At 39.5% G+C, this 8,458-nt stretch overlaps 1 long non-coding RNA gene across 1 annotated transcript; it reads left to right on the top strand.

Moving 5' to 3' along the window:
- The first annotated feature begins 913 nt into the window (after window positions 1-913).
- On the top strand, window positions 914-3,334 carry LOC112847399 (uncharacterized). Its single transcript, XR_003220933.1, has 3 exons — window positions 914-1,175; window positions 1,350-1,387; window positions 2,933-3,334. It is a non-coding gene; the product is annotated as an uncharacterized LOC112847399 (long non-coding RNA).
- The last annotated feature ends 5,124 nt before the right edge of the window (window positions 3,335-8,458 follow it).

Raw genomic sequence — 8,458 nt, 5'->3', positions numbered from 1 at the left:
AAAAGTACAACTTATCTGCTTGCAAAGCTGATAATATTATCAGTCCTTCATTTTACCATAGAGTGTGATATCGCAGACATCACTGGTACATTTTTCAATAGACTGCAGTTGGCACAATGTACAGTATATAATAGGATATATCTCATAGAGTTTCACTGACAGTGAGCTATTTTTCTAACAGATATATCTGCTGAGCTATAAATGATTGTAGCCTAGTTTGTCGTTTTAGCTAGCTGTTCAATTAGTTTCACTTTAACACATTTACAGAATATGGTACCTATTGAGGAAAGACCATCATTTTATTCTTACCCCAACCGGTTGCGACAGATGGCCGCCCCTGCCTGAGCCTGGTTCTGCTGGAGGTTTCTTCCTGTTAAAAGGGAGTTTCTGCTTCCCACTGTCATCAAAGTGCTTGCTGATAGGGGGTCATATGATTGTTGGGTTTTTCTCTGAATGTATTATTGTAGGGTCTACCTTAAAATATAGCACCTTGAGGCAACTGTATAAATAAAATTGGATTGCATTGAACTAACTGAATTTCATTTAGTAATGATTTATTGACAAATAATGAACAAGAAGAAGACCATTGCAAGTGAAAACCACTACCAGATGAGGAACATTTATTTATTTATTTCAGCCATGCATTATGATAATAAAGAAATCCCAGCTCAAACTACACATTCTCACATACTTAAATTAAGATGCACTTGTGCACTATTTTGTTTCTTTTTTTAAAACTATTTTATAATGAAAAACTAAAGAATAAAAATGTCATCCTGCTCTCTATGGAAAAACATGAGCGCCACACAGTGTATGCCTCCTTACTCTCATATTGTAATGTTAGAAATGATAAAGAAGTGGCAAAAAGCAGTTCTTGGTCAACAGATAGTCGACACTGTTATGGGAAGAAATAGTGTCTGTGACTGCTGGTAAGTGCAATTTGGGCTGGTTCCATTTATATTCTTTGATCAGGTATATTGAAGATAAATGGCTTGCTGTGTTTTTCTCTACACCTAGACCTCCCTGCTGTGGTAAAATAAATGCTAACATTAGCATGTGAATTTAAGACAAGGATATATTTACCTGCATTCCTACCAAAATCTTGAGGGAATACCTTGGTGGGAGCACGCTGTTTCAGGCGCTGGCAAAATGATGGTGATGTATGTTCCAGCAAGGTCAGTTTCATTATTATATTTATATATTTGGAAACTTGTCATACCCTGCACATTGGTTTCTAATAATTTATCACAGGGGCTATCATTCTATCCCCTGTGCCATTAGCAGTGATGTATACACTCAACTGATTGCAAACAAAGTGCATTGCTAGATGATACCATATTGTGTTACAGTAAAAGCTGAGCAAGGTTATATTTCATCTGACGGTAAGGTAAGCATAACCTTACTCTTTTCTTTTTTTGTGTGTGTGTTTGGTTGGTACTTTTTCTCTCTTGACATTGCTCTTACTTAGGTTGGGGTTTCATTGAAATGGGGAGGCTATGCTCTTCATGTATTGCTCATATAAGTGTAAATATAGATTTACAGCTATTCTGAAAACTCAGCCATCTACTTTAGTTGTCTTTGCTGTCAAAATGTCATGCTGTCCAACTCCAGCTAGCATATAAAGTATCTAAGTTTAGCCCTGAATGTTTTAATACATAATCTTATACTGTATATGGATAACAAGCATTTGCATATTGGCCCTTCAGCCTCCTGCGGCCGAACTCTGCGTTCACTGGGGCTAGACAAAAAGTAGAACATTTACACAAGCAGGATAAATAGTCTATCATGCCACTATTATCACATTGCGAGCAACCGCACTTCACTTCAGAGATGCAAACTGGTAATGTATGCATATGCTGCTACCTGTTTAGATAACAAGCAGAGAGATGAGGATTATCACAGCTGCTCAGCTTGCATGGCAAACATGGCAGTGTTTGTTTGTCAGTGGGATCTGTCTGTTTGCTTTGGTAGGTCATTACCTCTGGAGTTCAAAAATGTACGTGGATGACCTTTTTATAAAGTTTCCATGTCTGTGCATGTAATTCCATGTCAAAATTGCCCCAGTTTGCTCAGGTTCGTAAAAAAGTCAAACATTTTTATGTTTTCATATAATAGAATGAGGGTGATGGGAGAATATTGGCTTTAGCGACTAACATATACCATAATTATCTTTGTTTGCTGTTCAGTAGGTATGATTAGAGAGCCTATTTTTTCCTCTTTAAATATTCATAAGCCAACAGCAGAGTCAGTATTCATGTAAATCATACATTTTTGAAAGTTGCATATTTGTATGGGTACACTTTTATGTTGTGTAGCAGAGAAAATGTTTGCCAATGATTCATTAGCTGGGCAAGATTAACTTTCAGATTGAGGCTGTCAATATGAAAATTATTTTTTAAGGAAGGCCTAAAGGAGAAAAAAATAAAGGTCTTCAGACTGCATTTAATATGATATATACATTTGGATTTACTCCCCACAACCTCCTTGTAGATTGGAATCTACACAGACAGCTTAGATAATGCTCTCTACATCATTATTTGGAGTCACAACAGTTGAAATGTGGATACTGAGACTTGCTTTGATATGTCACATAAAAATGCAGTTTGGGTATTTGGCATCCCAACACTATAACTGTTCTATCTAACGCTGATGTAAACAGAGTCTCCATCTTACAGCATCAAGCAGAATACAAAGCTATGCATTACAAAAATCAAACATGTCACTCAGCCACCTGGTTCAGATAAAATGACCAGTTTATTCTGCTCTTTCTTATCGTACATGAGCACAAAGAGCCGGGGTGTGGGCTCAAGTGAATGTCCGCGAATCTCTTTTGTTGCCAGGTGAAATGTGACACCGATGAATGAACAGGGAGAGCGATATCACAGCCTCATCTTTTATCCTGATTTTTTTTCTCCACAAATCCCTAACACAGAAAGTGTCAGAGAAGAGGTCGGCACACACCCCTCTGGTCTCTCCACCATGTCACACTGAAGTCACTGGATGCTCAGTTGTTGGATGCAGACAAGAAGATAAATATGTATGTATGTATGTATGTGTAGTTTAAAAAAAAAGAGCTGAAGTAAAGACATCATTTGAAATACAGCCAAGCAAATGAATAAGCTTCTGTGTGTTAGATTCTTATATGGCAACACAGTCTCCCTTGAGGATTGCATAAAATGTTCATTTAATCTTTCTCATATTCTGCTCCATAATTAACCCAAATGACCAAAGACATCTTTGAAATGTCACCATAGAGGTTATAGAATTGATCAACTCCTTTTAGGTGTTTTGTGCTCATTCTGTGCCTTGGGGAACTAAAAATCATCTTTACTGTCTGCTGGAATAAAAAAAATGCAAAGAAGCCATCTATTTTCATTGGTTTTCTGTTACGCTCAATGCTAATGATGAGAAAAGCAACCCAGAAATCAATCCAAGAACTGATACTTGGGTAAGTAACTTGACTTAAGAGGTCCTTTCTTGGACACACAAAAGAGAAATGGTGAGCAGTGATGTAATCAAACAAGGCCAGTGAGGGGCCATATATTTCTGGAACAGAATGGAGTCTGTCACTGGTTTACTAATGGGCTCTTGACTGAAAGCAGAGAGGGTGGGGATTCTGGACTGCAAGACTAATTTAATTTTAACCAGAGCCAGCAGCTCTGAACATCATTACAGATCCACAATCCACTTTGTTATAGATTGTATTGGATTTTGTGCGTCAGCACAGCTGTGAACAGCAAATTTTCTGACATCATTCACAATATGGTATACAAAACTGTTCTTTTTCCAGTCTGATTGAAGTGGTCATAAGTCGAATACAGACTGAAATAAATGAAAGATTTGTCTCGGGGTTTTGGTGTAAGGTTAAAAACAGAGCCCTATAATACATTTTATTTTTTTCATTATACAACAGACTCCAAGATCATTGCTCTTAGACATAACAAACTGCATAGGACTTTTCATCAGAAGCAAACATGGAGAGTTGAATAGTCATTTGTAGAGATTCATAAAAGATTTTTAAAGGGCATAAAAGGCAATGTTGGTGTTCTAATTACACATTTCATGGAAATGCTGCTATAAAGAAGGATTGCTTTTTTAAAGGATATGCTAGGACATACGTTGTACTGTAATGTACAGTCAAACGCTGAAAAGAAAATATAGTACTCTGCCTCAAGTTTGCTAACAAATTAAATTTTAGCAATACTCCTTTTTTCATGCTGCTTGTATGACTGCTGATGAGCTGAAGTGTGATGGCTGCTGCTTTTATTTTGTAACCTGTACTGTAATTGACTCAATAAACCTTAGCTGTTAGTTAAGTAGCTTCTGAAATCAAAGCAAGATATTAGCATGCTGGCCTGGGGTGCTCCTGTTGATTACCCCCTCACATTCTTAAAGTGGTGTTTTATCACAATATTCAACATGCAGTATGCAAACAAGCTTTGTGACACAAGGAGACGAGGCACAGAGCATGTTGGAATAAGTCCCTGACAAAAACTCGCTGTGAACCAGCTTGTGACAAGTGGGGGTTGTCTGAGATCCAGCCATGTGGTAGGAAAAAACCTAGCATCACGCTTGACTTGACCTGCATATGATTTGACTAATATTTCCACTACCTGTCATGGGACTAGTGTCAACTGACCTGTCCTGGTAGGTGTAGATATGGTTTGTTTTCCAGCTCGTCATGTTTCCAGCCATTTAATTATTATGATTGAATATGCTGGACATGGGTGCTAGAAGTGAGATGCATTTGATACTGCACTATCATAGGCTAAATTCATTGTCATCCTTTTCAGAGGTGCTCAAGCACGCCTAAATTTTACTGTCACACCCCAAAAAATGACATTGTCTTCTAATGTTATATTTTCCAGAAAGAAGACCCAGATCGGATTTGAAAATATCGGATTTGTGCCGTTCACACTGTCATACCATGATCGGATATGGGTCGCATAGGGTCAAAAAAATCGGATTTGATGCGCTTTCGCCTGCAGTGTGAACGTAGCATGGCACAATTCTGTTTTGTGTTTTCAAAACACCTAAACATTAGCAAGGAAAGGTGCAAATAGCAGTGTCATAACTATATGATTTAAAAAGAGTCAGTTATTTATTTATGGGTTTTCTCTAAATAGCATAAAAATGGACCTGATGTACTTTATTAGTTTCCTATTCTGGTCAAATTGGGCTTCATTGTTTGTTTAAAGTACAGCAGAGCTCCAGAGAGCAAATCAGAGGGATGCTACCAGTCATTGGCCAACAGCAGCCTTTTCAGTCTGAATATTGTTATAAAGTGATTATAAATGAGCCTTTAATTGGGTTGTAATTTCTGTTTCACTGTTACATTTACCTTTTGGTGGCAGCACACAATTTGAGAGGTGCATAGAGAGGGTTTGAAAGATGAATGAAGACAGCAAAAACAGAGACAACAGAACATGGACATGTAGTCAAAGTCAACAATATTAAAAAGCCAAGGTAACTTTTATTCTGCCCACATTCATTGAAGATTTCACATTTTAAATTGAGCATATTCATGGATATGAATGATAGCATTTAACACCATTCGTATCACTTTAAAATGCCTTTAACAGGATGGCTACCACTACATTAAAGTAACAGACTACAAATCTTTTCCCCACTCTTGGACTTGTGTAGCTGATGTCTTGTGTTGATTCTGCAGGACAAAAGGATGATTTGTATGAGTTAGAAAAACTTTAATGTAAAAGCAGCTTTTAATTACTTCAAGTAAAATGAACTTCCTTTAATGTTGTTAAAAGACTGAAAAAAATAAAATCCTGTGCATGTTCTCCTCTTTTCTGCATTGATTTTCTTTCCATCATAAAAGGAAAACTGACAGCCGAGCAATTCTGTATCAGTGGAGAACCAATTCCAACAGTCCTAGAGAAGCCCATTAAGAGCCTGAAATGGTGGTATAATGCAGACCTCAATGATACGTGGGAACTAGAACAACTAAGGCAGAACTTGGCTAATGACGTCAGGCGGATTGACAACACTGCACTCCCAGGGAAACTGAAGCTCTGGTGCTTCCAGTTTGGGTTATTACCCAGACTACTGTGGCCGTTGACAATGTACAAGGTCTCATTCAATCATGCCAATCGACTAGAGAGGCTAGTGAGTTCCTACGTTAACAAGTGGCTCGGACTTCCCAAATGCCTCAGCAGCGTTGGACTCTATAGCGACGGTATACTGTCATTGCCTATCCCTAGCCTGGTAGAGGAGTTTAAATGTGCAAAAGTGAGGCTTGAGATGTCACTCATGGACTCCCGGGACCCCATAGTGAGAGGCTCTCCTCCCACCCTAGCAACGGGGAGGAAGTGGACCCCAGCCACATCTGTGCAACAGGCCAAATCGGCATTGTGACGTGGTGGGTCACGTCCAACATGGCAGAGGAGGATTTGGTCTTGGAGCAGTAACACCTCGGTGGCAACAGGCATCTGTAACCGAACATTGAAAAATGGTGGTGGAGGAGGTGCGTCGACAGGAGGAAACAGTAAGGCACGCCAGAGCTGTAGCGATTGGCAGATGCAAGTGGACTTGGATCATAGGCTAATTTTTCCCACAGAGATCGTAAAAACTATTCTGCGACCAGACCTCATCTTTTGGTCTAACTCCCAAAAACTTGCATACGTCATTGAGCTGACAGTACCATGGGAGGAAGCAATTGAGGAAGCATTTTTGCATAAGAAACTGACCAGTCACTGGCTATGGCTAAAAAGGGCTGACATCACTCGGGCAGCTAAGGCAGTCAGCTAACCGCGAGACACACGCCCAGGATTGATCAACCCTTGGTGGGCTTGCCTCAACAGTGGGCGTCAAAAAGGTAAAACATAACATTAGAAATTTTGCTGGTTGACTGATACAGCTGTCTCAGGGCTTCCTGGAGACTGTGCAGTTATCCTCATGGTAGTGAAACCAAAAGGAGGAATGAAAGAAAAGAAAAGAAAAATGTTCTGCTCTTCTCCCCTCTGCTCTTCTTGCCTTTTCTGGGAGGCAGTGGGGAGGTAGAGCGTACAGCCCGATCCGGCAGGGAGGTGTGGGAAGTCATATCGGGTGCCCCCCTTCCGGCTTTCCTCTCTGCTCTCTCCTATCTTGTCCCTTTTGTCTTACTTCTCTCTATCACCTTTTCTATCCCTTTGAAGAAGTGAGGCTCCATAAATGTTAAAGAGGTAAGTATTACTTCTCAGTTGCAGTGAATAGGTAGAAGAAAATAAACTGTAGAAAACTAAACAGAAGAAAGAAGAAAAGAAATAACAATTTAACATAAACCAGTGACATACTCTGGGGCCTGATCAACCCTGGCAGGGTTATCCCTAGACACCCTCACTCTTGAATGAGGGTGTCTAAAGATAATGGCTGAAACACCTGATGAATCCAAGGTCCAGTACTGACGATGTGTCCCAAATTTTAATATGATAATCTAGATCAGATCTCTAATCCCTAAACCTAGCCAGGAAGAAGAAATGGCAGATTAGCTTGGGTAAAAGACGAAAACTTGAGGCACACAACTGTGTGTGCCACTGGTAAAGTTTCTGGGCTGCCTTTCCTCATTACAGCCATCCCTCAAGATTTTCTCCATCCAATGCAATGCATTATAAATGTTGGTCAATATGACTGAGCCTAGTTTGATCACTATTGCCTTTGGTCCATTATATTTAAAATTCATTCTGACTATTCATTGTGAATCAGTCTTAAATACCACAATAGGTCATCCAACTAATTAGCTTGCTTTCGAAGGTAACGTTAGAATGTGTTGAATTCAGATGTGCAAAGGTGAAAAGGATTGAATATGTTTGCAATCAGCATATTTCATTAGTGTTAATTGGAATGCACTGTATACATAACATTATGATTGGGGCTGAGTCATTCCAAAGGTTTGATCCTGGAATCGCCCCTGGCTAAATTGTTAGGTTCACTTTAAGATAAGGTTGTATCTGGGGTTTTTGTGGTGCCAGTTGAATTGCCATTATCCTTCCTCTTTCCCTAGAGCTTCTTTAAGGAACTCACAGTATTTTATCTTTAGGTGGTGGTGAATGTTGAAAGAATTTGTAGCTCAGAAGCACATCCATGGTTGTGAAGAGACTGCCAACTTCCTGGGTGATGTGTTCACCTCCCTGGTGTTGACTGCTTAAATACCCCCATAACTAGCTGCATGAAAACAAAGGGTAATATATAGGTAGATTTGGCTGGAGTTAGATGAGATATCAGAGTGGGTCTCGGGCTCACTTGCTACCCCAGATTTGCTGTTTCTACCTAATTTGTTAAGTTGATTGTACACCTGGATTTAGTTGTAAAGAAATTTATCCTGGCTCTGCTATAGCCAGCACTGGAGCAGTGCACCAAAGAGCAGTATCTGAAACCTGCTGAATATTATTAAGGCTGAAGTTCTTTGTGAGCAGCCTGCTAGCAGTCCAAGAGTGAATATATTATCAGCACTGGTCATTTCATA

The sequence above is a fragment of the Oreochromis niloticus genome, linkage group LG1, assembly GCF_001858045.2.
Source record: "Oreochromis niloticus isolate F11D_XX linkage group LG1, O_niloticus_UMD_NMBU, whole genome shotgun sequence".
Classification (NCBI taxonomy): Eukaryota; Metazoa; Chordata; class Actinopteri; order Cichliformes; family Cichlidae; genus Oreochromis; species Oreochromis niloticus.
Note: the sequence above shows the minus strand (reverse complement) of the source record. Positions and strands in the feature narration are given on the sequence as shown.